Raw genomic sequence first — 26,175 nt, forward strand, 5'->3', positions numbered from 1 at the left:
AATAGGTCTCAATTCAAATAAAAATAATGTTTGTTATTTTAAAAAGATTTTTTCCACTGAGTTATGTGTTAAACTTTTGCTAATTTAGTTGTCTAATATTGGACATGACTTAGCCAGCAATTTGATATACTTTCTGTGGCTCAATATAATGACTATTTGAGTTTTTACAATTTTGCTCTTGAGTAGGAGTTAAGTTGAATTAGGGTATACATAATTATTTAATTAACTTTTATTATTTATTTTGTAGATTTATATAAAAAGATACATCCCACGTCTTATTTCCTTCAATATATTGGAAACCGTAAAATATGCAGGGGATTTTATTGATGGTGAACATGTCTTCTTTAAGGTGTGCTGTGCATTTTTCTTTCTGTAAGTGGCTGGACTAGCATTTTGTATCTACTGGATCCCTAGGAAGTCTTTCTCTTGGCTTCTCTGCCATTCTGTCCGTAAGCTCACTCACTGTTTTATTTGCAGAAATCCCTTTCTTTTGCTCTGCCTGAGTGTGTGCAGGTCATTTTTCTAAATGGAATTTTATGTGCTCTTCTTTGGCATGACCTTTTAGTTTCTCTCCCCATTCCTCCAGCCTTATGTTACCCACAAATACTAGCCAACTACTTCTTTCTAGATATCTTTTAGCCATTTTTTACACTTTCTTCCAAGCAGAGGGGAAGTGGTCCCTAGTCTGAAGGGCAGTGTGAGGTAAAGCCCCTAGTTCCGGACCTGACCTGCCGTCCACATCCAGTTGTGTGATCCGTCGCAGCCTCTGGATGCCAGGATGACCTCACCCCCTGTGAAATGGTCTGCAGTTAATTTCCGAATGTTTCCTAGAGCTAGAAAATTCTATGATTGTCGGTGACTTTCTTATTTTTTGTCATTTTGCCATGAGTCTCCCAGGTTTCAAACTAATTTTGCTTTTTCTCTTCCTTCTACTGCTTCTTGTTTTATCTGTTGCCAGGTGCTACATATTATACCTTTAGTCTGGCGTGTATCTGTGCCTTTCTACTTTCTTTGCACCTGTTCGCACTTCAGCCTCACTCCCTTCGACTGGACTCGTGTAGCATTTGTCTCCCTCCACCATCTGTCCCTTCCTTAGTCAATGCTGCATCTTCCTGTTTGCTTCATCTTTCAAACCACCATTTGTATTGCATCACCTCCAAGTGTAAAGGCATTAAAAATCTCTCTCCTGCACTGATTTAAAATTAACCACATTAGCTGGGTGTTCTGAGAATTCTGCAATCCAGAATCCTAGTTAACTTTTTTTAGGCTTTATCTCCTACTGTGGCCTCATGCAGCTCCTATGTCAGACTTCTGTGCCTTCCTTTTTAATGAACATTCTCTTTCTTCTGCCTCCAGTGTCCCCCCACCTTTAGAGTCAGTGTTGTGTCATTATTAGCTTAGTCCAGTCTCTGGTGTGTTTTGTTTTTGGCTGTGCTGCACCATTTGAGAGATCTTAGTTCCCTGGCCAGGGATTGAACCCGGACCCTCAACAGTGAAAGTGCTGAGTCCTAACCCCTGGACTGCCAGGGAAGTCACATATGTTTTGAGTGCTCACTCTGAGACATCAACCTGCTTGAGAACAGAGTGGTTAGAACAAGAAGAGGTCCAGATTAGGTCCTAGTTCATGCTTCTACCTGGGATCCTAAATAAGCTGCTTAATCTCTAACTTCCCAGAGGGGTGGGCATAACCTGGATGGAAATTGTCACTTACGGAAAAGCAGTATTCCAAAAGCCTCTCTGGAGAACAAGGAGGCTGGTAAAATTTTTAGGAACTCCAAATCATTGATTTCAGTTAATGATCTTTCCACAAAGCACCAGTCAGTTTTTGTCTCATGCATCAGGTGCACTCAATATGCCAGCAAATTTGGAAAACTCAGCAGTGGCCACAGAACTGGAAAAGGTCAGTTTTCATTCCAATCCCAAAGAAAGGCAATGCCAAAGAATGCTCAAGGGAAAGGGAAGTCACTCAGTCCTGTCCGACTCTTTGCGACCCCATGGACTGCAGCCTACCAGGCTCCCCTGTCCATGGGATTTTCCAGGCAAGAGTACTGGAGTGGGGTGCCATTGCGTTCTCCAAAGAATGCTCAAACTACTGTACAATTGCACTCATCTCACACGCTAGCAAAGTAATGCTCAAAATTCTCCAACCCAGGCTTTGCAATATGTGAACCGTGAACTTCCAGATGTTCAAGCTGGTTTTAGAAAAGGCAGAGGAACCAGAAATCAAATTGCCAACATCCACTGGATCACTGAAAAAGCAAGAGAGTTCCAGAAAAACATCTATTTCTGCCTTATTGACTATGCCAAAGCCTTTGACTGTGTGGATCACAATAAACTGTGGAAAATTCTTCAAGAGATGGGAATACCAGACCACCTGACCTGCCTCTTGAGAAACCTATATGCAGGTCAGGAAGCAACAGTTAGAACTGGACATGGAACAACAGACTGGTTCCAAATAGGAAAAGGAGTACGTCAAGGCTGTATATTGTCACCCTGCTTATTTAACTTATATGCAGAGTGCATCATGAAAAACACTGGGCTGGAAGAAGCACAAGCTGGAATCAAGATTGCCAAGAGAAATCTCAGTAACCTCAGATATGCAGATGACACCACCCTTATGGCAGAAAGTGAAGAGGAACTAAAAAGCCTCTTGATGAAAGTGAAAGAGGAGAGTAGAAAAGCTGACTTAAAGCTCAACATTCAGAAAACTAAGATCATGGCATCTGGTCCCATTACTTCATGGCAAATAGATGGGGAAACAGTGGAAACAGTGGCAGACTTTATATTTCTGGGATCCAAAATCACTGCAGATGGTGATTGCAGCCATGAAATTAAAAGACATTTACTCCTTGGAAGGAAAGTTATGACCAATTTAGATAGCGTATTCAAAAGCAAAGAATTACTTTGCCAGCGAAGGTCCATCTAGTCAAGGCTATGGTTTTTCCAGTGGTCATGTATGGATGAGAGAGTTGGACTGTGAAGAAAGCTGAGTGCCGAAGAATTGATGCTTTTGAACTGTGGTGTTGGTGAAGACTCTTGAGAGTCCCTTGGACTGCAAGGAGATTCAACCAGTCCATTCTAAAGGAGATGAGTCCTGGGTGTTCATTGGAAGGACTGATGCTAAAGCTGAAACTCTAATACTTTGGCCACTTCATGCTAAGAGCTGACTCATTGGAAAAAACTCTGATGCTGGGAGGGATTGGGGGCAGGAGGAGAAGGGGACAACAAAGGATGAGATGGCTGGATGGCATCACGGACTCAATGGACATGAGTTTGAGTGAACTCCGGGAGTTTATGATGGATAGGAAGGCCTGGCATGCTGCAGTTCATGAGGTCGCAAAGTTGGACACGACTGAGCGACTGAACTGAACTGAACTGAATTGATCAGGTGTTATTTTCATTGCTTTTGAGTCAGAGATGTTCTGGTGTGAGGAGGTGATGTCCTGTGCTCATAACCACATGCTCAGACTTGACTTCCGCTTTGAGGGACTTCCTAGTCTGACCGCTATGAGATGCTCTTTCCTTCTCTGGGCAATTAGGGAAATTATTGATACCCTTTTTTTTCTTTTTTCTTTTTTTACTAACAGTTTTTCAGAAGCTTTAATGACCTCCTCATAGTGGTTAACAGCTTATGCTCCTAAACCCTGAAAAACTATGGTCACTTTGATTTGACTCTTTGACTCTTATTAAAAATTTTGTTATGTTAAAAATTATGTTATTTGTAAAATAGTGGATGGTATTCACTTTGGGTCTTGAAAGATGACAGCGGTACCCCTGGTAAAGCCAGGTTATAGAAACATGAAGATAGGGGAAGTTTTGTTGGTAAACGTCTGATATGCTGGGTTTTAGTGACATGTGTGGATAAGATGGATATTAGAAGTTCAGTTGGGTTCAGATTTGCACAGATATTCAAATATATATTATGCAAAGGCTACACTGGTGATGGAGAAAGGGGGTCAAATCTGTCACATTGGTTCAAACAACAAATTTCTTTAACCATTAAAGTCCACCAAAAATGGATTTGAGATGAGAAAGCTCTATTAAGAAGATAAGAAATGTCTTAAATCCATGCTGTTGCAGCAGAGATAAAAAAGAATAAATTTGACGGGTACCAGGAGGAAGAATCTGTTGGTCTTGGTAATAATGTGATTATTCAAGGTGTGATTTTCTCTGGTTGAGATATTAAAAATTGCTGACAATAATTTCAGTAGAACCAAAGGGCCAGGCACCAGATTTCTAGGGGTTGAGGAATAGTGGGTCTCCCCAGGTGGTGCCAGTGGTAAAGAGCCCACCTGCCAGTGCAGGAGACATAAGAGATACAAGTTTGATCCCTGGGTCGGGAAGATCCCATGGAAGTGAGCACGGCAACCCATTCCAGTATTTTTGCTTGGAGAATCCCCATGCACAGAGGAGCCTGGTGGGCGACAGTCCAGAGGGTTGCAAACAGTCAGACACAGCTGAAGTGACTTAGCATGCCTGCACCAGGATTAGTAGGGGGTATAAAATGTGAAAAACTAAGAGAAAAAGAGGAAGGCTTTTTGTCTTTTTTTCAATGATGGGGGGAGTGGTTCCCTAATTGCCTGTTGGTATGAAGAAGTCATTGCTCATTGGGATAGAGCTGTTCACTCAAAATTTAAAAAGAACCTTGATTACCTTGCATTAATAAGCCAGCTTTCATCAGGCTTCATATTTGATTAGTTCCTCCTGGAGTCTTCCAACGGCCCTCTGGTTTCTCCTAACCTGAATGGTTTTTGTGTTACTGGAATTTATCTTGTTGTCTATTTCTTCCAACAGATTGCTATGGAAATATTAAATAACACTGGGCTTGACTCTTATCTCAAGGGATTCTGACTATTAAAATTTCTGCTCATGCTAAAGAACTTTTTGTTTGGTAGAAAATGTGATATGGCTGGTGATTTTGTTTTTTCTTTTTTACCCTCTGCATGCTTTGCTCTACGTAATGAGATGATGGAACTGTTTATCATCAAACTTTATAGCTTCTTTCTTCTATTGTTTTTCTACTATTAGGTAAGAAGCTAATGTGTACAAATTAAAATATTGAATTTTTTTTTTTAACTGTAGTTTAGCAAAAATTTTTTAGTAATCAAGTGGTAATAAGGCAGTGGCCCTAAAGGCAAACTTGTGTACTATAGATTGGAATGTAATTGATGAGTGAATCTGGCAATGCCTGTCTTTGATTTCAATATTTTACTAATGTGAGTACTGTTTACAGAGAAATGTTTGCTGTTGGATAAGTATGTTAATTGTTACAGTAGTAAAAAGTGCTAGAAACAACTTACTGTTGTCCATTTATGGAGGAGTATCTATGTCAATTATTTTATATTTGTATTGAGGGATACTCTTAGTGCAGCCTTTAAAAGAATTGAGGTAGAATTATTGAAAGATTTCCAAGATGTGTCATTAAATGAAAAGAACAAGTTTCACAGGGTATATATTATATGTTTCACTTCACATAAAAATTATACCTGAGTATATGGGCATCTCATGCATATGTAAGTATAGAGAGGAAATTGGAGGGATATTTTCCAAATTGCAGGTATGATTCTAAATTGCACTTGTGAATCATTCTAAAGAGGAAACTTGGACTAGGAGCATAGTGATGACATGGGACTTCCATGCTTTATTCTGTATGCTTTAGCACCAGTTAATCTTGTATGAGATGATTTGATGATGGGGAAATACTCCCTATAACATTAAAAGGAATTACTAAGGAGACACACTTCCAACACTGAGGTGGGTTGGTTTCCCCTGCTTCTGATAATGTTTCTTTGTATTACTTCTATTCTATTCTCTCAACATCCAACATCTTCTTTAACATTTACTTTATGATCTGTTTTAAATTAATTTTTATTTTATTAATTTTTATTAATTTTTAAATAAATTATCTTACTGTTTTTTATATTCAATTTTATGAATGCATAGTGTCTTTCATTAAAAAGTTTAATGCAAGATTGGAGTTGCTTGCCCTGTGAAAGGTGGCACATGAACAGACACATGTCCTCATGTTTTGTGCCCTGATGTGAAGGTGGTCACTCAGTAAACACTTAGTTCAGTTCAGTTCAGTTCAGTTGCTCAGCCATGTCCGACTCTTTGCGACCCCATATACTGCAGCACACCAGGCCTCCCTGTCCATCACCAACTCCTGGAGTTTACTCAAATTTGTGTCCACTGAGTTGGTGATGCCGTTCCAGCATCTCATCCTCTGTCGTCCCCTTCTCCTCCCGCCTTCAGTCTTTCCCAGCATCAGGGTCTTTTCCAATGAGTCAGTTCTTGGCATCAGGTGGACAAAGTATTGGAGTTTCAGCTTCAGCATCAGTCCTTCCAATGAATGTTCAGGACTGATCTCCTTTAGAATGGACTGGTTGAATCTCCTTGCAGTCCAAGAGACTGTCAAGAGTCTTCTCCAACACCACAGTTCAAAAGCATCAATTCTTCAGCATTCAGCTTTCTTTATAGTCTGACTCTCACATCCATACATGACCACTGGAAAAACCATAGCTTTGACTAGATGAACCTTTGTTGGCAAAGTAATATCTCTGTTTTTTAATAAGCTGTCTAGGTTGGTCATAACTTTTATTCCAAGGAGCAAATGTCTTTTAATTTCGTGGCTGCAGTCACCATCTGCAGTGCTTTTGGAGCCCCCCAAAATAAAGTGTGCCACTGTTTCCACTGTTTCCCCATCTATTTGCCATGAAGTGATGGAACTGGATGCCATGGTCTTCGTTTTCTGAATGTTGAGCTTTAAGCCAACTTTTTCACTCTCCACTTTCACTTTCATCAAGAGGCTCTTTTAGTTCCTCTTCACTTTCTGCCATAAGGGTGGTGTCATCTGCATATCTGAGGTTATTGGGATTTCTCCTGGAAATCTTGATTCCAGCTTGTGCTTCTTCTAGCCCAGTGTTTTTCATGATGCACTCTGCATATAAGTTAAATAAGCAGGGTGACAATGTACAGCTTTGACGTACTCCTTTTCCTATTTGGAACCAGTTTGTTGTTCCATGTCCAGTTCTAACTGTTGCTTCCTGACCTGCATACAGATTTTTCAAGAGGCAGGTCAGGTGGTCTGGTATTCCCATGTCTTTCACAATTTTCCACAGTTTATTGTGATTCACACAGTCAAAGGCTTTGGCATAGTCAATAAAACAGAAATAGATATTTTTCTGGAACTCTCTTCCTTTTTCAATGATCCAGCAGATGTTGGCAATTTGATCTCTGGTTCCTCTGCCTTTTCTAAAACCAGCTTGAATATCTGGAAGTTCACAGTTCACGTATTGCTGAAACCTGGGTTGGAGAATTTTGAGCATTACTTTGCTAGCGAGTGAGATGAATGCAATTTTTCAGTAGTTTGAGCATTCTTTGGCATTGCCTTTCTTAGGGATTGTAGTGAAAATTGAGTGAAAACTGACCTTTTCCAGTCCTGTGGCCACTGGTGAGTTTTCCACATTTACTGGCATATTGAGTGCAGCACTTTCATAGCATCATCTTTCAGGATTTGAAATAGCTCAGCTGGAATTCCATCACCTCCACTAGCTTTCTTTGTAGTAATGATTCCTAAGGCCCACTTGACTTCACATTCCACAATGTCTGGCTCTAGGTGAGTGATCACACCATCGTGATTATCTGGGTTGTGAAGATCTTTTTGTATAGTTCTTTTTTGTACAGTAAACACTAGTAAATTAAAGATTTCTAATCAGATTAATTTTCTGAAGAACTGTAATCATGGATATTTAAATGGACCATGAATTTATTTGCTCTCATTTTATGAAACACTAGATTAAGTCTGATGGAATAACAGTCACTTCCTATTTCCATCAGGAATGTGGACAGTGTCCAAAATAAAGAATAGATAATCACCAACCATGATTACTTTACTGTCTTGAAGAGTTTCATTATAAACTGCTAAAAATTTACGTTTTAAATATCAAAAATTATCACCCACCATCTAGCATGTAGAATTGTGGTTTTTTGGGAATTAGTACATTTAAATCTTTGAAAGTATACAATTATGAAATGAATTTATTTTATAGGCTTAAGAACAGCCTTTATAAATATACTTTTAGTAAACAGAAATTGGATTTATTCTTTAAAATTTTATTTTAGACTTGCCTAACTACTTTCCCACCACATTCTCTGAAGCCAAACCTTATCCTTCTAGTTTGGTCATTGGTCATTTCCCTCTATGAAAACTTTTATAAAATCACATTGTAATCTTTTAAAACAAGGGTATTTTTAGTTGTAATGTATGGGAAAGCACCTGTGAAATCTTTGACTAAATGTCTAATTTTTTGTAACTTAAGGTTAACTTTTCTCTCTTCTACTTTCATTTTTTTTTTTTTTGAGGGAGATAGTTTAAAATATCAGCAAAGGCGAACAGAAGTACATGCATTTGGTACTTGAAAACCATTATGATGTATACTCTTGCCATTTTCTTAGAAAATTTTCTCCAAATTAAAACTAAACCTAGCCAATTGCGCTCCATTTTCTATTTTCGAAAACAATTTATTATCCTCAAGTCACCTTCTGGTTTTGAAAATAAAACATATATGAGATAGATAACAAATGTTTGCAATTAGTGAATTTAGGTGAAGAGTCTGTTGAGTGTATTTATTCAATTTTCTGTAGGTTGGACATCCCCCCACCCCGCCACGCCCACGCCCCCACCCTCCCAAATCTGGGGGGAAATCAAGTTGCCTGTAATCCAAATTTTTTGCATTTTCTTTAAAACAACAGTTAACTCATTCCTATCTGAATGTGGTCACTGTGGCTCAGGAAGTAAAAAGTATTTCAGCCTTAGCTTAAGACCTTGATTTAAGAAATATTGGGCCACAGAACTCAGGTTCCATTTCATCTGCAGCCTCCTCTGTTTATAAGTTCCCTGTCCTCACTGTCCTCAACAATGGATGAGGATGTGGATGTTGGCAGACTGGGTCAGGCCGTGTTTTCATTTTCATGGTGCACTTAGTTTTTTACTTTTTTTTTTTTTTTTTTGAGGACTTTATTGGATTTGTTACAATATGCTGTTTTCTTTCTTTCTTTTTAAAAATGTTTTGTGTTTTTGGCTGCAAGGCATGTGGGATCTTAGCTCCTCAATAAGGGATCAGACCCACACTCCCTGAACTGGAAGGGAAGTCTTAACCACTGGACCAGGGAAGTCCGTAGGTTGTCACTTTATCAATCCAGAGTGGTCCAGGCCTGGCCTCACAAGTAGGACCCTGGAGTCAGGAGCTGAGTTGGATGGTGTGAGTTTGTAAAGATGCCCCTGATGTCCTCTGACCTGGCTCAGTAGGGGTGATTGTGGGTGTTCCTTCCTTCCCTGCCTGTAGGGTCTCTTTGCAGTTCACCTTGTGGCGCTGGGAACGTGTGTTTGGGCCCTGTACAGGTCACCTGCCCTGCTCTGTAGGAGCTTGCCTTTGAGTCTGGTAGATTACCATGTGGACTGACGGCTGTATAACAAAGGACGGGTTACTTAATTACTCTGAGCTGCAATTCTCTGTTTGTAGAACAGAAACAACATATGTATAGGGTCTGGCACATTTGTAGAGATGTTTAATATTATCACAACTCTCAATAAAGTGTTTTCTCTCTTCCTACCCATCTTTATCCTCTGAAGGAAGTACTCTATATATAAAGTTCTTTTCAATGTTTCTCTAAAATATCTATAAAATAAAATAAAAATATCTATAAGAAAACATAAGTGTTTTGTTCAAAATGTGTGCACTTAAGAGGTATAATTATTAAGCACTGAAAGCTGATGCTGGGAAGGATTGGTGGCAGGAGGAGAAGGGGACAACAGAGGATGAGATGGCTGGATGGCATCACCGACTCGATGGACATGAGTTTGGGTGAACTCCCGGAGTTGGTGATGGAAAGGGAGGCCTGGCGTGCTGCGATTCATGGGGTCACAAAGAGTCGGACACGACTGAACAACTGAACTGAACTGAAATCAATGTTATGCTCAAGGCCACGACCTTTTAGTTGCTTTGCTGAAGGGAAGAATTGGGGGGAATTATAACGTGTTTTACACCCCAAGTCAGACCCTCCAAGGCGATACCTTTCTCTAGGCTCACTTAGGTGCCACAGAGGTACCAGATGTACTTTGGTGTCTAATCTCTAACTGATTTTTAGGACATTAAATTACCATTTCAGATAAGAATTACACTTTGCTGTCAGAGTGGTGGTGGTAGTTGTTAGAAATTCATTGGCTTATTGTCCACATGGTTCCCTACTTAAGAATGTTCAGTTCGCATTCATCAGAAACTTATTTCGAATTTTGAATTTGGATCTAGTCATGTACCGTCGCATTCTCTCTTGTGATGCTGGGTGGTGGCAGTGATTCACAACTCCCAGTCAGTGTGTGATCAGGAGGGTAAACAATCAGTGCACCAACAAACATCTGTTCTTCCCTTTCAATACAGTGTTCAATAAATTACATGAGATAGCCAACACTTTATTATAAAATAGGCTTTGTGTTAGATAATTTTGCCTAACTCTCTGCTAATGTGTTTGGAGCACATGTAAATCAGGCTTGGCTGATGTTGAAGCTGAAACTCCAATACTTTGGCCACCTGATGTGAAGAGCTGACTCATTTGAAAAGACCCTGATGCTGGGAAAGATTGAGGGCAGGAGGAGAAGGGGACGACAGAGGATGAGATGGTTCAATGGCATCACTGACTCGATAGACATGGGTTTGGGTGGACTCCAGGAGTTGATGATGGACAGGGAGGCCTGGCGTGCAAAGTGTTGGACACAACTGAGTGACTGAACTGAACTGAACTGAAGCTGTGATAGTCAGTAGGTTAGGAGTATTAGATGCATTTTGGACTTAACAATATTTTTGACTTCCTGTGGGTTTGTTGGGACCTAACTCCGTCATAGGAGGTCTATAATTCATCCGTTAGTTGGTTCAAATGATAAACATCTGATAGATGAATAGCCCTGTTAGGATATAAAACTAAGCAGTATTCTGGCCACGTATGATTAACTGTCAAAAATGATACTGGTATTTTTATATTATTAATATCTGTTATTAATCTGCTAAGAGCTCTTTTTTTTTTCACTCATCCCAGTCCCACCTGGGTAATCATAGATGGCTCCTACCCAAAGGTCATATGTCTTCCACACTGTTCAATGACATGATATTGGTGGTTTGCAGTCTGCCATGGGGGGAGTATTTGTATTGGCAAACATTACGAATAAGGTCTTTTTCCTGTTTAACAATTTTTTTTCTTTCTTTTTTTTTTTTTGGAGAGCCAACTCTAGCACACTCCTAGTTATGTCACACCTTCACGGCATTTTCTAATTTTTTGGTTATCCCTCCAGGTCTCTGCTTTGAGAGCCCGTCATTGTATTGAATTTTTCTCTAACCTGAGTGATCAGACTTCTATTTAGCCCAAATGAGCTTCTGTGTTTCAGTGTCTGCCCGCACCTTCTCCGCTGGAGCCCCCCAAAGAGCTGTGCTTAGGATGGTTCAGGTCCATCTCCTTGTGCTTTCTCAGTGACCTTGCTGTGAGTCTCCTCAGGATCTGACCTGAGGAGAGTGAAAGTCGCTCAGTCACATCCGATTCTTTGCAACCCCGTGGCCTATACAGTCCATGGAATTCTCCAGGCCACAATACTGGAGTGGGTAGCCTTTCCCTCCTCCAGGGGATCTTCGCAACCCAGGTCTCCTGTATTGAGGGTGGATTCTTCACCAGCTGAGCCACAAGGGAAGCCCAAGGATACTGGAGTGCGTAGCCTACCCCTTCTCTGGTGGATCTTTCTGACCCAGGAATCAAACTGGGGTCTCCTGCATTGTTGGTGGATTCTTTACCAACTGAGCTATCAGGGAAGCACATGAGGATATGATGTGAAACTAACCCTTTCACACTTGCAGTCCTATCAGAAAAGCCAGGCAGGGTGCAAGTATTCTTTGGGGTGTCATGGATTAAGTGCCTTGAGAAGACACCTGCTCCTTAGACGTGTGCAGGACAGTATATGTGTTGCTATTTTTAACATGCATTTGTACCTTGATGGTATCTCTTTAGACTGTTAGAAGTAAGTTCTGTGATTGCAGGTCTCTGACTTCCTCAAGCATGTTTGACTCAACTATATAACTTTCATAGCTTCACTAGTAATAGTGTCTTTTTAATGATTCTTTTAAGAAGTTGGAATTTTATTAGTATCTGATTGCTATCCTCAAGAATATGTGCAGGCGCAAAAACCACCTGCAGTTCTATTTTGACCAAGAATTCTCATGTGGAGATGATTTTCAAAATGATGGAGAATAGAGACAAAGGCCAGTGTGCCCTGAGGAGGCTGGGTTTCACATTTAATGCCCAAGGGAGAGAGGAAAGGCACTTCAGGAAGAAGGGATCTGGCCACTAGGGCTCACAGAGAGGCAAGAATCAGGATGAAAGGGCTGTGAGACTTATTTTAGAAATTGCGGAACGACATTCAGGGTTTTGAATAGGAAATAGTATTTGGTATTCTAGATTTAAAGCTAATCTGGGCTGACTCTACAGGGAAAGTGTGAAAGGTTTCTGAAGGTTTCCCTTGTATTGTCTCCATCTGAAGATACTGCAGGTTGTTCACAAGGGTGAAATAAGTCCTTGCTCTGGGTTGTGATGCTGAAGATAGCTGCTGAGCTTTTTAAAAATACATGGATTGTCTAATACCTTAAATTTTATTTCAGTTTGTTATCAGTTACGAAGTCTGTTTTCTACTGAATCACAGTTCAGTTCAGTTCAGTCGCTAAGTTGTGTCTGACTCTTTGTGACCCTGTGAATCACAGCACACCAGGCCCCCCTGTCCATCACCAACTCCAGGAGTTCACCCAAACTCACGTGCATCGAGTCGGTGATGCCATCCAGGCGTCTCATCCTCTGTCGTCCCCTTCTCCTCCTGCCCCCAATCCCTCCCAGCATCAGAGTCTTTTCCAATGAGTCAACTTTTCACATGAGGTGGCCAAAGTATTGGAGTTTCAGCCTCAGCATCAGTCCTTTCAATGAACACTCAGGACTGGTCTCCTTTAAGATGGACTGGTTGGATCTCCTTGCAGTCCAAGGGACTCTCAAGAGTCTTCTCCAACACCACAGTTCAAAAGCATCAATTCTTTAGCTCTCAGCTTTCTTCACAGTCCAACTCTCACATCCATACATGACCAAGCAGCAGACAACTTGATCTTCTTTTATCTCAACATTCAGGAGTAAATATTTCAAGAGTCAAACAGTTTCTATCCCCATGAATGACCTAAAATCTTAAGTATTTCAAGACTTTTATTTTTGTAACTGAAAGTCACCAGGTATCTGTTACATTTTCTGTTAATATTTTAATTTGTGCTATCACTGCTGCAATCATTTTATACTGAAAATTGTATAAAATGAGCCTCTTGCTCTGAAGACCTCTCTTTCTAGTAAATATTGATAAGACAGTCTTTGATACAAAATGAGCTGAAGTTTTTTAGGCCATGTGCAAATCACAAATTCTGGTTTTAATTATATCTCAAGGGAACAACCTGAGGAAACCAAAAGAACTGACATAATTGGATCAAATTGTGTAATCAAAAGCAAATGATGTGGTTATTAATCCTAATGAAATGATTTCCCAGCATTTAATTCATTTCTCTGATTCCAGAAATTTTAGTGATAAGTGTGTTGAAAGGGATTCTGAGCAGGTACTCTTCCTAAATAGTCCTTTTCTCCAGACTGTTTTTGGTTGAAATATTTCTGAAGTTTAAACCTTAGAACAGAGAGTCTATTCTATATAGGAAGTCACATGCTATACATGAAGTTTTAGTCCTATTTTATTTATGTAGAAGGCAGTATTCCAAGCATTTTATGTTAACTTATCCTCATAGATTAAAAGTGAAAGTGAAAGTGAAGTCATGTCCTACTCTTTGCAACCCCATGCTGCTGCTGCTAAATTGCTTCAGTCGTGTCCATCTCTGTGCGACCCCGTAGACGGCAGCCTACCAGGCTCCTCCATCCTTGAGATTCTCTGGGCAAGAACGCTGGAGTGGGTTGCCAATGCTTTCTCCATTGCGACCCCATAGACTGTAGCTTACCAGGCTCCTCTGTCCATGGGATTTTCCAGGCAATAGTACTGGAGTGGATTGCCATTTCCTTCTCCAGGGGATCTTCCCAACCCAGGGCTCGAACCTGGGTCTCCCGCATTGTAGAGAGATGGTTTACCGTCTGAACCACCAGATTATCAGTAGATAGTATTATATTATTCTTGTCAGTTTATAAAATGAGTAAACTAAATCAGAGAAGTGACATCATTTGTCAAAACCATTTTGCATGGAGATTCCGTTTTTAACCACAAGGCCAATGTGCTCAGCTGGTAGCTCAGCTGGTAAAGAATCCACCTGCAATGCAGGAGACCCTAGTTTGATTCCTGGGTCAAGAAGATCCTCTGGAGAAGGGAAGGCTCCCCACCCCAGTATTCTGGCCTAGAGAATTCCATGGACTGTATAGTCCATGGGGTTGCAAAAAATTGGACACGACTGAGTGACTTTTACTTTCACTAAGGTTCCAAAACAACTGTAACATGTTTATTAGTTTAAATTAACGTATTTGTTTAACATCTTAATTTTTGTTTGGTATTTGCGTCACATTTCAGCATTAGGGCAATGCAACAATGCACCGCTAATTAGCTTTATCAATGTTAACCTCTGCATTTATTATAAACTTTTGATCCATGATCTAAAATTGAGCATTCAGACTAGTCATCATGGCCATGTGCCTTGTTTTAAACACATAATAGGTTTTGTTTTGTTTGAGAATACAATCTCTTGATCCCCAGGAAAGCTACCAACTAGCTTTTGCGTCACTGACTTTAACTAGGAAATTGAGGAATTTTTGGTTTTGGAAAGCTACTTTCTCTAAGCCATTTCAAGTAAGTTAATGAGTGTGTTTCTTATGTGAATTAAAAGACTTCATTGGAAAGTAATAAAGTACAAGCTCTAATAGATGTTTACACCAGCGGATTTTGTTAGGGGACCCATGTGTTGTTCTTTACTTGTTTCTTAACAATTTAAAATAATGAGGTGTAGAACTTTGAGGACTACAAACATTTTTTAATAAGCCCTTCAAAATTAATAATTGTGAAATATATATTTATCATCAAGGAAAAAGGGTTAAATAAACATATGTTAGTCCCCATTGGAAGCAACGTGAGGTTTTTATGGACCACAAAGCTCAGTGATGGACTTGCCTTGTAGGGACTCTTCTTCACTCTGTACTCTTTTTTCAATTTTTTTTAATTGAAATTTCTTCTAATTTATTTGTATGGCATCTTACCAATCTTCCTTTTTTAAACTTTTCTACCATTCAGATTCTACACCAAAATGATTAAGAAAAAAACAACAACTCTCTGCTGGAACTGATTCAGTACGATATACATTCAGCATCAATGCCCAGTTCCATCTTATTACTTACCTATAATGTTCTAATTTTCGTTCTAGATCCTTAATTTTTTGTAGAGTCACTTTTCAAAGGAGTTATAAAGTAGCGATATCACATAATAAAAGCAATTTATGAAGGTTTTGTAACATTTTTTAAAAATAAAAATACCCTTTATTCCTAAAAGATTTATGCTCATTGTAAAAGTACTTAATGTTATAAAGACACAGTAAAAATCACTGCCATCCAGATGTGATAACTGGTAAGATTTCCTGATGTTCATTGTTTATATGTATGTGTGTGTGCTGTTTGCTCAGTCGGGTCTGACTTTTTGTGACCCCATGGACTATATAAGCCCACAGGCTCATCTGTCCATGGAATTTTCCAGGCAAGAATATTGGAGTGGGTTGCCATTTCCTTCTCCAGGGGATCTTGCCGACCCAGGGATTAAACCTAGGTCTCCTTAATCAGCAGGTAGATTCTTTAATGCTGCACCACCTAGGAGACCATTATTTACATGTTTCTCCTAAAATGATGAGATGGTTGGATGGCATCATTGACTCAATGGACATGAGTTTGAACAAACTCCAGGAGATAGTGAAGAACAGGGAAGCCTGGCATGCTGTAGTTGATGGGGTCAGAGGGAGTCGGGCATAACTGAGCTACTGAACAACAGCCTAAAATGAAAATTCATAGACAAAAATATTTTAACAGTAATTCTCACTCTATATGAAAGTACATTTATTATATGTTCGGAGTTTAATATATGTTACAACATGATTATTATCATATTTTCTCACAGTCCCTGGCCCTGACTTACTAGTTGGCGAGGGTCACATCCAGTACTGAATTGTGTTTGGTTCCTCTTCTCTGGGTCATAAAGAGCGAAACCAAAGAACAACAGGCCATAAGACCATTCTCAAAATCACAGGGCTGCTGCTGCAGAGAAATCTGCAATCTTTTCTAGGCCTAATTTCTTCATAATAAGAATTCCTGCCTTGTTGTGAGGATTAAATGAGAGATTGTATAGGCAGTTTGTTGTGTGTTATAGATGTTTCATAAAACTAGTTCTTTCTCTTTTTCCTAAAAATTTTGCTTTAATAGGTAGGATGTTTTGCATGTAGGGATAGCCATGAATCTATTCCAGCAAGCTCATTAGATGGAGAATGTTGTATTTCTTTAATTTGGATTAATGTATTGGATGGATCCATTGCATGTCTAGTTAAAATTTCAAGTAGAGCATTCAGTAAACTTTATTAAAGAATACTTTGCATGTCAGCAACACAGCTCTGTTATCCAAGTTACGCTGTGCTCAAAGATTTGTGAACTTACCACATGGTTAGCTCAGTTATCATTGAAAAAAGACTAGCAGAAACTTAATTCACAAAAAAGATCCCATCTGTTTTGTTTACTGAAATATATTTAAGGGTTGTATTGTTGATTAAATTGAGATTGTATTGAGGACTAGAGAAGTGTGTTCTTTAGTAATTGGCACATCAGGGTCAGTATATACTAGCAATTATCACTTTTTGTTAATTAAAATTTATAAAATTTAAAATTCGTAAGTGCCTTGCCTTTTGAAGAAGTGATTTGTCCTTATTGTAGCAAGAAATATTTGTTTAGACTTTTTCTTTCTTACTGATTTAAGTAAACGTTTATTTAAACTGAAGAGCCTTTTAGTGAATGGAAAGATTGATGATGAATGGAAAAGCCCTGATGCTGGAAAGATTGATGGCAGGAGGAGAAGAGATGGTTGGATGGCATCATCAACTCAATGGACATGAGTTGGAGCAAACTCGAGGAGTTATTGAAGGACAGGAAAGCCTGGTGTGCTACAGTCCATGGGGTCGCAAAGAGTCTGACACGACTGAGCAACTGAACAACAACAAGTTTCTACTTTAACAAATTGATGATTAATTTTGAAATCATTTTTAAGCCAAGGAGAAATTGATTTTTTGAAAGAAAATAGTTATAAATTGTTTTTTAAATATAAATCTAGATATTTACTTACTCATGTATTACACTTATTTCACCCTGAAGATAAAGCATTTTAAAATGTCACCTCTGTAAGGATTAAATGTTAGTTAGAACAGCAAAATTGGTCAGATCAGAAAATCAGTACGTTTCTACAATCCGTAAATTAGAGTATTTTTTTGGGGAATGTTCAAAAGAATCCAGTGGGTATTAGTCTGATAAGGAAGCCACACTTGAACCAGATTGATTACGCCGGTTAAAGTCACCTATTGGATACACTTAGCCCTTGGTGTGTGGTAGGGAATCTGAGCAGTGAGAGCTACTTCCTGCAAAAGAAATGACTTCCATATTGTTGAAGTGGTGATAGTGGTCAAGTCTTGGGATAAATATGTTAGGAGTCAGGCAGGTGGGATGCTGGAGTTAGTTACTGAACCCAGTGATACTTAGTAAGGCTTCCTGTGTGTGTCTTGGAGCACAGGAATCGTGGAGGAAGATTCCTGCATATGACTGGATGTCAGACTAAGTATGCCCGATAGGATTCCTCCACCCCCAGAAACTCTAATAATCTATAAGAAGCAAGCTTAGATTTTGAAACTTAATTTCAGGATTCCACTGTGCATGTAACAGGTGCAAAGATACATACTATTTGTTGTTCTCTGTGGTTAGATAGCTTCATAAATCAGCACCATCTGTTCTTCTTCTAAAAGACTCTTCTCTTGCCTTGGGTTGTGTGGAGTCATGTTGTGTATGTTTCAAGACAGGAAATGTTTCATTTCTGTGGGAAATGGAAATTTCATGGACTGTGTTCAGGACTGTGTTTGCCATTCCATTTGATCAGTATTAATTTGAGATGAGGGTGTTAGGCATCCTGTTGAGGGTGGGCAACTCACGTATAATATTCAACATTACAGGTACTGAATTATTCTTCATTTAATCCAAAGTTATTTGACATTGAACTCTGGAGTTCTGTGGAGCAAGTTTATATTAAGGTGAACTGTACTGTCTTTAAAGGTATAAGAGCTATTATTTTCCCTCTATAATATAAGAAGACAGTTTTATTTTTAAAATTCTTGCTTAGTATCTAGTACTGTCTTTTCTAATTCTTTTTTTAATAGTGCTTTTACTCTAGTAGAATACAATGATCTTCAAATAAAATTATATTACACATTTCCCGATTTTATTTCTTTGGAAGTTTGCTTATAGGTTTATCATTTTCAACAGTGAAATCCCCTCCCCCACCAAATGTTTTCAATTGTTTTCCACATATGATGGAAAATTATTTTTCCCTGGGGATTAGGCTAATTAATCAAATAGTGGCAACCTTAACACAAAAGCCTTCTGGAATCCAATTTGTGATACTCAGGGGACTTGGAAACAGATTCCCCTCAGAATTTATTTTCCACCAAATGTGGTCCCCCAAAGTGGTTTAATTCATACTGTCAACATTTAAGTAAATACTTTCTCTGGAAGCTACTATGGTTCACTAAGAGTTAATGTATCTCTCATTAAATTTGGAAAATTTTGGAATTCCAAAACTCCAAAAAGGTGAAAAAGATCATTTAGTTGAGCATTTGTGTAGCAGTGTAATTGAACTGGTTAAATTATTTTACATGAAAAATAATAATAACAACATTTGAGGAAGAATATTATAAATTTGTTGAGCAGGATATCATCAGAACTTTCTTTTCCTTTCTTGCTTCCTAAACATAAAAATCAGATTGGTATGATGGAAATTTAAGTAAGCAAGTATAACTTAAGTTTTTAAAAAACATTTAGACAGTAAGTAAATTATTTCTTGAAATTGTAGGCTTTTCTTTAAAGTAATAGCTACTCAAAATATTCATATCCTCAGAACTCAAGAGTATGAATGCAGAGATGCAGGTGATTGCTTTCTGGGTAAATTTTTATTGTGTTCCATAAAACAGACAATTTTCCTTGTTTTGTAAACAAACCGATTACAAAGTTTATCCTCTCGTATGAATGATGGAAGCAGGATTCAGATTTTAAGTGTTCTAACTACCAATTCTGTACTATTTTGCAATAGTATCCACTTTTGTTAATGATATCATTAACAAAAATCTGTGAATATAGAGAAAATATTTAGTGCCCAAGAAGGAAAAAATACAACTAGATAATTTTTGAAATTAAAAAGATAATTAAGGATTTAGCCTAATTTCATTTTTTTCCCTCTCCTCTTACTACTTGACTCTTCGATCTTAAAAACATTGCTTAGATCAGTATTATATTACAGATAAAGGGTTAACAAAAAGTATTTCCCCCTCTGCACGAGAGTATAAACTTTGGTGAGGATTTTGGTTTGGTTTTGTTCCCTGTTCCTGGAAACCTGATAAAGTTTTCTGTGAACAGTCTTTGTATGGTAATTAAATTATTCTGATTGGTAAATTGTATGTGGACTGGAAAAACTGTAAGTATCTGACAAGCAGCTGTCCCTTTGGTGATGTCATGGGACATACTGGCTTCTCTGAGGCAGAAGTCTCCTGAGCCAGGGTAGCACTTTGCATCCAGCCCCTGTAAGTGTCCTCCTGTGCAACTGAACAGTCATCTGGGGGACCCACAGGAGAAGGTCGTGGGCATCTTCCAGGAAGGCACCTGCCAGGGACACGAGCACGATACTGCCTTCCTGGCACGTTGGGTTTCCTATCTTTTATTGTTTGAAGTAAACCTGGTGCCAGATTTAAATGAAAATTAAATACAGCGTACTGGAAGGCATTTAATGAAAAAACTAGCACTCTGTGTTCCCCCAGCCCCTCTCACTAGAGGCAGCAACGCCCAATCTATGCAGATGTTGGTTGGTTCTGGTATTTACTTCCATGTTTCTGAATAAAGTATTTATGTTGTTGCTTTGTGGTTACTAGCTATTGACATCTTTTGATTTGTCATTATGGAAGATGGGGTTTCCCTTTAATGCCACTTTTACCTTCCCAATTCCCCTCCTCTAAGTCTTGTTACATGAAAACCCCAAGTGGAATTAATACCCAGTGTCACGTTATATGGCGGTGTGAGGGCTGCTCGCGGCTTAGCCGAGTGGGTTCTCTACGTTTCTTTCCTACACATTTCCCTTCGCTGTTCTTGGAGCTAATTGCTCTGGCATTTTGACAGTTTGGTTTGTTTTCTCTGTCTATATCTTTAATCTGTGTCCTGCCCCGTCATTCTCTATCAGGTCTCTGGAAATATCTCCCAAATATTAAAAAATATCAGAGTAATTATTATTATGATTTTTCTCATGGAGACGGACTTCCCAGACCTCTGTGTCCTGCTGCTCTAATCTTCTCTGGACTGTCACCATATTCTGGGTTTACCTTGGGTTCTGTCCATTGTCTCATTGAGTTTTCTGGGTTTTACTGGAAGGCATCCAAAAATAATTTTATAGGAAAGGGACCAGGGGAAGTAAAGACTTTACTTGTCTAATTGTTTGTTTGTTTGTTTTACTTTTCACACTTGATTTTTGTTTTTGTTTGGTTGAGTATATTGGTCTATGTTGAAAAATATGTTTTTCCCTTGATATAGAGGGTTTAACTCTTTCATGTAGTCGAATTTAATGTTTACTATTCAAAAGACATTCTTATCATAGAGCATGTTCCCAGTATACTTTGCTAGTGATCATACAAATGCTGTGTGTGTGTGTGTGCTCAGTCGCTTCAGTCGTGTCCGACTCTTTGCAGCCCCATGGACCATAGCCCGCCAGGCTCCTCTGTCCATAGAATTCTCCAGGCAAGAATACTGGAGTGGGTTGCCATGCCCTCCCCCAGGGGCCTACAGATGCTACCACTTGGCAATGCTCAGATTAAATTCTGTTATTGGGAGATAATTTTCCATGGTTCTTTTGTATTTCTGTACGTCTTGAGAATGAAGACCTTTGTGCTGCACTCTGCTTTCAACGATATGTGTACAGCAAACAACCTTGGAAGACAGACATGGTGTCTCCCTCCAAAGCAGTGAGCAGGCATGCAGACTGTTTGTGTAAAGGGCTCCAGTTCCCTGGGCTCAGTTTCTCCTGAGTAGACCAGTGTCCCCTGGCCCTCTTCATATCACCTTTGAGAATTTTAGCTTAGGAGTCAGTACACAAATGGATGATAGTCTGGCTAATGCCACTGCTGTAATGAACTGTCCTTTGTCTGTGAACCAAGGTGTCCTCTGTGACACGCATGAAGCTATGTGGCAGGCTAACTTAGAGCTTTCAAGCAGGATGAAGTCATAGCCCCATCACAGGTCTTCAAATCTGTTTCCTCTGAAAATTTCCTCAACTAGCAGCCCATGGGGTTTTCTTTTTCCTGCCATTTATTGGATTGTAGAATATTCATTGGAAGCACTGTTGTTGAAGCTGAAGCTCTAATACTTTGGCCACCTGATGTGAAGAGCCAAGTCATTAGAAAAGACCCCGATGCTGGGAAAGATTGAAGGCAACAGGAGAATGGGGTAGCAGAGGATGAGATGGTTAGAGAGCATCACTGACTCAATGGGCAAAAATTTGAGCAAACTCCAGGAGATAGTAGAGGACAGAGGAGCCTGGCTTGCTAATGGTCCACGGGGTGACAAAGAGTCGAACACGACTTAGTGGATGAACACCAACAACAATGCAGCATTTAGTCGTTTATACTTTTTGATATGTTTTCTCATTCTGAAACCCTTTTATGATGAAAGTACTTTGTATACAGCAAAGTGCAAGAAATTATGGGTTTTATGCAACTTTCTAAAATGCATATGATACATTCTGTATTTAATTGAGTGGGTAATATGTTTAATATTAAATTTTACTGCAAGGCATAAAGTATGAAAGGGTGAATATATACTCTTAAAATATCTTATAGTTGTGTAACATTACCCTAAAAGAATTACTGAGGTATGTTTTATATGTCATGTATTCATTGTTTCTCTTTTCAATAACAGCTAACATTTATTGTCCATTACCATGTGTCAGGTACTATGTTATGATTTGTGACGTGGGTTATCTTACTTATTCCTCTCAGTAATCTTAAGAAGAATTAGATGGTTTTGTTGTTCCTAGTTTACAGAAAAAGCAATAGAAATACAGAAGGGATATATAACTTGTTTAAGGATGTAAAATTGGCATATGGCACACTCACTTTTCACATCCAGGTCTGTTTAATTTTTGAAACTGAGCTCTCAATCCCTATTCTCTACTGTAAAATAGACAGGATAGGACAAAAAGTACATTGACTCGCCTGAACATTTTTCTTCACACTGTGTAGTTTAAATTAATACTCTAGGCCTTCCATCTTGATTTGACATAGTTCATAACTGAGCTTCATTTACTATGGTTACAGTGGAATTCAGTGTATAACTCCTGTTAAAAGTGACTGTGTTCAGCCCCTCTTAAAAGTACAAAACAACAAAATACAGCAGTATAGGAGTTGATGGGTACACATTCAGAAACTGTAGTTCCCACAGCAATTGCAGCCCAGCCTCAGGGTAGTGAATTTTGCAAAATAACTGAACACCATATGCAGTGACATGAAATAATATTCTCCATACTCTTGGGGCCCTGATAATGGCCACTGTGGGAACAGTGAATGTGTCAGTTATCAGTTGCTATTTCATCACTGTAGTTTGGGGCATTTCATTTATGTGGCTGTCTCCCAGTGCCGCATAGGTGTTTCTGCCAGTTGTATATTGTGGTGGTGTTTTAGCAGGGCTTAAATTATTAATGAATCCTGAAACTAAATGTCTTTAACCCATAAACTATTTGTATGTTTTCCACCTGATTTAGATACTGCTGTGTTTCTCTCCTCTCTATCCCAACCCCCAATGGAAAAGCTTAATTTTGGGAGTTTGTTGTTTACATTGTAAGTGTGACTCTTAGGCAGGTTCAAGATGCTGGTTCACCTTTAAAATGTATTATGCAATGGTGCTTAAAAGAGATAAATGACTAAGAAGGACATAGCAGGGCCCCTCAAAGCACAGGACCATCAGTCTTCAAGTAGCTTGGCTTCACGCAGTGCTCCACCATTGAGGATGCATGGGGTCTGTGTAAACTCATAGAAGAACTCGGCACATCCAGCTTATTTTGCTGGATTCTCAGAGGAAATGTCAATTGGGCATTACCAGCTACCTTGCCTTCATATTGCCTTAGTGACTTGAAATAAATTTGATGCTCTATCTTGAACTTAGAGCCATTGCTTATCATTTTGTTGATTGATGTCTCTGTTAATGGCTTTTACATTTATACTATGAGTTAAAAATATACAATTTTTCTGTAATGGTAGACTCTCATTAGGTGGTTTAATAAGTTCATATATAAGCTCACTGTTATCAAGTATATATAGTAGAAAAAGATAAACCTAACAAATTATGGGTATGTAAATTATACACGTAAACTTCCAAGATGTAAATTAAATAAATTTTATTGAGTTGTATTTGGAAGCATGTTACCCCAGAGATTCCTGAGGATGATTTTGTTTTCACTAGCAAATACTTGCATACTACCTGCTGGGTATAAGAGCCAAAGTAAAGCCCACGTGAGCCACTGTGTTTGGAGATTCTGAGTCTTTTCTAAGTATTCTAATTTGGATAATAAAACCATTGATGTCATCAGACATGTTTATCCTTATTCAGATGATCCTGCAAAGCCAGCATCACTGTTAGTGAAGTGCTTAGTGAAAAGACAGTGGACAAGATGACAAAGAGAGGTGTATTCTTGGGTGACATTTCATTTACTTTTATGAACCATCACATTTATTCCACATGTACTTTTTGAAGCACTGGCATATTTACTCAATTTCTACAATATATGTTGGAATATAATTTTTTTTTTTTTTTACAAACTAAAATACTCTGCCTTTCTGAAAGGAAGAGTGCAACGCTGGGAGTTGATTAGCTTACTCTTTGTTCCTTTTCGTGCACCTGGTCGTTTGTAACAGAAGTAAACAGAAGTCGTTCTTCATGGCTAAGATCTTACTGCCTTTACCTCTAAATGATCAGTCAGTGGGCTTAGGATAACCTTATGTGACATTTCACAGGATGAAGTGTTTAAGTCTAGGGTTGTACTAACTTCATGTTCATTTTGACAACCTATGTTAATAGGAACTAGGGAACTGACAATTGGACTGAAGATTTTGCTAATCTTTAAGATTTATAATGGTCTCAACTGTTTGGATTACTAAAATGTTAAATATCTGTCCCCAGTGTAATGTACATTTATTTGTATATTATAACATTGTAGTATATTCAGAGCAGTAGTATGCATGCATGCATGTATGCTTAGTCGCTCAGTCATGTCCAACTCTTTGGCAACCCTTTGGACTGTAGCCTGCCAGGCTTCTCTGTCCATGGAATTTTTCAGGCAAGAATACTGGAATGGATTGCCATTTCCTCCTCCAGAGGATCTTCCTGACCCAGAGATCGAATCTGTGTCTCCTGCATTGCAAGCAGATTCCTTACCCACTGAGCCATCAGGGACACCCGGTATATAATATCAATAACCTCAGATATGTAGACAGAGAAGGCAATGGCACCCCACTTCAGTACTCTTGCCTGGAAAATCCCCTGGACGGAGGAGCCTGGTAGGCTGCAGTCCATGGGGTCACTAAGAGTCGGGCACGACTGAGTGACTTCACTTTCACTTTTCACTTTCATGCATTGGAGAAGGAAATGGCAACCCACTCCAGTGCTCTTGCCTGGAGAATCCCAGGGACGGGGAAGCCTAGTAGGCTGCTGTCTATGGGGTCACACAGAGTTGGACACGACTGAAGCGACTTAGCAGCAGCAGCAGCAGCAGCAACAGATTTGCACATGATACCACGTGAATGGCAGAAAGTGAAGAGGAATTAAAGAGCCTCTTGATGAAGGTGAAAGAGGAGAGAGGAAAAGCTGGCTTAAAACTCAACATTCAAAAAACAAAGATCATGGGATCTGGTCCCATCACTTCATGACAAATAGATGAGGAAAAAATGGAAACAGTGATAGACTTTATTTTCTTGGGCTCCAAAAATCACTGGGGACAATGACTGCAGCCATAAAATTAAAAGACGCTTGCTCCTTGGGAAAAAAAGCTATGACAAACCTAGACAGTGTATTAAAAAGCAGGGACATCACTTTGCCGACAAAGGTCCATATAGTCAAAGGTACGGTTTTTCCAGTAGTCATATACAGGTGTCAGAGAAGTCTGTTGTGAGGTTTCAAACTTTCCCAGCAGTATGAGAACTTCTTTGGTATAGCTGTTCTCCAGTTTGTGACTCACCCGCCTGGCGGCTCTATTGTGTAGCTAATGATCACCTCCTTCAAGAGGACTTAATGCCACACGCTGCGACTCTCAGGACTGCTGTTGTTAGAGCCTCTGTCTCTGCAGCAGGCCACTGCTGACTCATGCCTCTGCAGGAGACCCTCCAACACTCAGAGGCAGGTCTCCGCAGTCTCTCGTGGGAGTCACTGCTCCTTCCCTTGGCCTTGGTGCACACAGGTTCTGTTTGTGCCCTCCAGCTGTCTCTGGCAGGTATGAGGTTTGAGTTTAAATGTGATTGGGTCCCTCTTACCATCTTATTGCAGCTTCTCCTTTGCCCTTGCTTGTGGGGTATCTTTTTTCCGTGGGTTCCGACATTCTCCTGTCGGTAGTTGTTCAGTAGCTAGTTACAATTTTGGTATTCTCACAGGAGAAGATGAGCGCATGTCCTTCTGCTCCGCCATCTTGGGTTTGATTTTTACATATTAAATATAGCAAAAGATGAAGTAAAAATGATAAGTTAACATAGGTATAAGTCCTAATGTTTTTTTCCTTATTGCAGAGGCATCTTGTTCACCCCCTGAGATATACTAACTCGGGAG

The 26,175-nt window shown here is 39.3% G+C and overlaps 1 protein-coding gene and 1 non-coding gene across 16 annotated transcripts in view; one reads left to right on the top strand and one right to left on the bottom strand.

The window, feature by feature from the left end:
- The window catches only part of PARD3 (par-3 family cell polarity regulator), a 579,453-nt gene that overhangs the window by 292,071 nt on the left and 261,207 nt on the right, over positions 1 to 26,175 (top strand). The window lies entirely within an intron of this gene.
- Positions 1,458 to 1,530, bottom strand: TRNAE-UUC (transfer RNA glutamic acid (anticodon UUC)). Its single transcript has one exon. It is a non-coding gene; the product is annotated as a tRNA-Glu (tRNA).

The sequence above is a fragment of the Bos mutus genome, chromosome 13 (genome assembly GCF_027580195.1).
Source record: "Bos mutus isolate GX-2022 chromosome 13, NWIPB_WYAK_1.1, whole genome shotgun sequence".
Lineage (NCBI taxonomy): Eukaryota > Metazoa > Chordata > Mammalia > Artiodactyla > Bovidae > Bos > Bos mutus.